Raw genomic sequence first — 3,995 nt, 5'->3', positions numbered from 1 at the left:
CCAGTAATAGTGTTTTATGTCGTGGAAGAATCTTTTCTTCTGTTGGTAAGATAAAGTAGGTGGAATTATTCCGGCAGCTAAATAATTGACTAGATCAGCGTACCATGGTATGACAGATATAGCTAAGGTGGTTTCTACTTGCATGTCGGAGTTGTTCTCTTCCAAAGTAGCTATGAGTTTGTCATACGAGAAATCATCATTAATGGATGTTCTTTCTGGTTCAAGGTTCTCAAGTCTAGAGAGGTGGTCTGCTACTACGTTTTCAGTTCCTTTCTTGTCCTTGATTTCTAAGTCGAATTCTTGTAGTAGCAAGATCCATCTTAGGAGTCTAGGTTTAGCATCCTTTTTTGTTAGAAGGTACCTGATAGCAGCGTGATCAGTGTAAACTATTATTTTGGCTCCTACCAAGTAAGAACGAAATTTATCTAGCGCAAATACCACTGCTAGGAGTTCTTTCTCGGTTGTGGCATAATTCATCTGCGCTTCATCCAGGGTTCTGCTAGCGTAATATATAACATGAAGCTTTTTATCCTTTCTTTGTCCTAAAACAGCACCTACAGCATAATCACTGGCATCGCACATTATTTCGAATGGTTCATTCCAGTCTGGTGTCTGCATAATGGGTGCGGAGATCAATGCTTGTTTAAGAGTTTGAAATGCTTTTAAACAGTTATCGTCGAATATTAATTCAGCATCTTTCATTAATAGTCCGGTTAAGGGTTTAGTTATCTTAGAGAAGTCTTTGATGAATCGTCGGTAAAAACCGGCGTGTCCTAAAAAGCTTCGTACTTCTCTCACGGTTCTTGGGGGTTGAAGATTTTCGATTACCTCTATTTTGGCTTTGTCTACTTCAATTCCTCTGTTCGAGATGATGTGTCCCAAAACAATGCCTTCTTGTACCATAAAGTGGCACTTTTCCCAATTAAGTACTAAGTTTACTTTTACACATCGCTCAAGAACTCTTTCCAGGTTTTCAAGGCATTCTTCGAAACTTTGTCCGTATACAGAAAAGTCATCCATAAATACTTCCATGATGTTTTCGAGAAAGTCGGCGAAAATTGCCATCATGCATCTTTGAAAAGTTGCAGGGGCATTACACAGACCAAACGGCATTCGTCTATAAGCGAAGGTACCAAAAGGGCATGTGAATGTTGTCTTTTCTTGGTCATCAGGGTGAATTGGTATTTGAAAGAAGCCTGAATAACCGTCTAAATAACAGAAATGTGAATGTTTAGCTAATCGTTCTAACATTTGGTCAATGAATGGTAAAGGGAAATGATCTTTTCGGGTTGCTTTGTTTAGTTTTCTATAATCAATGCACATTCTCCATCCCGATTCGATTCGTTTAGTTATAGTTTCTCCTTTTTCGTTTTCAATAACGGTTATGCCTCCTTTCTTTGGTACAACGTGTACAGGACTGACCCATTTGCTATCAGATATAGGATATATAATACCTGCTTCCAATAACTTGGTTATTTCTTTCTTTACTACCTCACTTAGGATCGGATTTAGTCTTCTCTGGTGTTCCCTAGAGGTTTTACCGTCTTCTTCTAACATGATGCGGTGCATACAAATAGAAGGGCTTATTCCTTTAAGATCGGTTATGTGGTATCCTAGTGCGGTTGGATATTTTCTTAAGATATGTAGGAGTTTTTCTGTTTCGAGTCTTCCTAGATCTGCATTGACTATCACAGGTCGTTCAAGTTCTAAGTCTAGGAATTCATATCTCAGATTTTTGGGAAGTGTTTTCAAATCAGGGGTTGGTTTGTTAAGACACTGCGTAGGGTCCGGTGTTATTACTAAGCATTGTTTAGATTTGTCTTCTAAAAGATAGTCTGATGATTTGTCTTCTCCTGACTCTGCTTCTTTTATGCATTCATCGATGATATCCATGAAGTAACATGTATCTTCTATTGCAGGTGCTTTCAAGAATTGGGAAAGAATGAATTCAATTTTCTCTTCACCTACTTCGAAGGTGAGTCTTCCTCGTTTTACGTCTATGATTGCACCGGCAGTTGCTAAGAATGGTCTTCCTAGTATAATAGGTGTAGTATCATCTTCTCTAATGTCCATAATTGTGAAGTCAGTGGGAATGTAAAACTGACCTATGCGTACGGGAACGTTTTCAAGGATTCCTACAGGATATTTGATGGAACGATCTGCTAATTGCACAGACATTTTGGTCGGTCTTAATTCTCCCATCTCTAGTTTCTTACATATGGATAAGGGCATAACGCTAATTCCGGCTCCTAAATCGCATAAGGCTTTGCCGATGACAAATTTTCCTATGTGACAGGGTATAGAGAAGCTACCCGGATCCTTGAGTTTAGGGGGCATGTTTTGGATTATAGCGCTACATTCGGCAGGGAGTGTAACGGTTTCGCTATCCTCAAGTTTCCTTTTATTAGAAAGAATTTCTTTTAAGAATTTAGCATATGAGGGCATCTGCGTAATAGCTTCGGTAAACGGAATTGTAACGTTTAATTGTTTAAGGAGATCGACAAATTTTCTAAATTGGCCTACATCTTTGGTTTTAACAAGCCTTTGAGGGTAAGGTATAGGTGGTTTGTAAGGTGGTGGAGGTACATAAGGTTCCTTCTTTTCTAGGGTATCCTTATTACTCTCTTCCTTTTCCTTAGGTTCACTTTCCTCAGTAGATTTCTTAGGGTTTTGGTTTTCTATCCTTGGATCAGACGGTCCTTCCACTTCCGTTCCACTTCTTAATATAATTGCATGAGCTTGGCTTCTCGGATTAGGTTGGGGCTGTCCAGGGAATGTACCAGTTGGTGCAGCAGTAGGTGCTTGTTGTTGAGCTACTTGAGATATTTGTGTTTCTAACATTTTGTTATGGGTAGCCAAGGCATCTACTTTGCTTGCTAGTTGTTTAAGTTGTTCGCCAGTGTGTATGTTCTGGTTTAAGAAATCTTTATTGGTTTGTTGTTGGGAAGCTATAAAGTTTTCCATCATGATTTCCAAGTTGGATTTTCTAGGGTTATTATTGTTAGCATTTGGTTTCTGATATCCCGGAGGTACAGATGGGGTTTGATTCGGAGACTGTCCAGGTGCGTATAGAGCATTATTACTCTTATATGAAAAGTTTGGGTGGTTCTTCCAATTTGGGTTATAGGTATTCGAATAGGGGCTTCCTTGAGCATAGTTTACTTGCTCTGTTTGGATTCCAGTCAAGAGTTGACATTCGGCAGGAGTGTGGCCTTGGATTCCACAGACCTCGCAATTCTGAGTTATAGAAACCACGGCGGTTGGAGGTGATACGTTTAAACTTTCAATCTTCTGGGCCAAAGCATCCACTTTTGCATTAACGTGATCAAGGTTACTTATCTCGTACATGCCAGTTTTCGGTTGAGGTTTTTCCACTGTTGTTCGTTCGGTTCCCCACTGATAGTGGTTTTGGGCCATGCTCTCGATAAGCTGGTAAGCATCAGCATAAGGTTTGTTCATTAGTGCACCACCTGCAGCGGCGTCTATTGTTAACCTTGTATTGTATAAGAGACCATTATAAAATGTGTGAATTACTAACCAGTCTTCCAAACCATGGTGTGGGCAAAGTCTCATCATGTCTTTGTATCTTTCCCATGCTTCGAAAAGAGACTCGTTGTCTTTCTGTTTAAATCCGTTTATCTGGGCTCTTAACATAGCTGTTTTGCTTGGTGGAAAATATCGGGCAAGAAAAACTTTCTTCAACTCGTTCCATGTGGTGACTGAGTTGGAAGGGAGAGATTGAAGCCATCTTCTAGCGCTATCTCTTAATGAGAAAGGAAAAAGACGAAGTCGAATTGCCTCTGAAGTGACACCATTAGCTTTAACAGTATCAGCGTATTGAACAAATACGGATAAATGAAGGTTTGGATCTTCGGTAAGATTTCCAGAGAATTGGTTCTGTTGCACAGCCTGCAACAACGAAGGTTTAAGTTCAAAGTTGTTTGCTTCGATTGCGGGCGGAGCAATACTTGAATGCGGCTCATCTTGCGATGGAG

The 3,995-nt window shown here is 39.9% G+C and overlaps 1 pseudogene; it reads left to right on the top strand.

Annotated features, from left to right (window-relative positions):
• Nucleotides 1-3,547: 3,547 nt before the first annotated feature.
• On the top strand, nucleotides 3,548-3,647 carry LOC127109051 (uncharacterized; annotated as a pseudogene).
• Nucleotides 3,648-3,995: the final 348 nt, after the last annotated feature.

Source organism: Lathyrus oleraceus, chromosome 7 (assembly GCF_024323335.1).
Source record: "Lathyrus oleraceus cultivar Zhongwan6 chromosome 7, CAAS_Psat_ZW6_1.0, whole genome shotgun sequence".
Lineage (NCBI taxonomy): Eukaryota > Viridiplantae > Streptophyta > Magnoliopsida > Fabales > Fabaceae > Lathyrus > Lathyrus oleraceus.
Note: the sequence above shows the minus strand (reverse complement) of the source record. Positions and strands in the feature narration are given on the sequence as shown.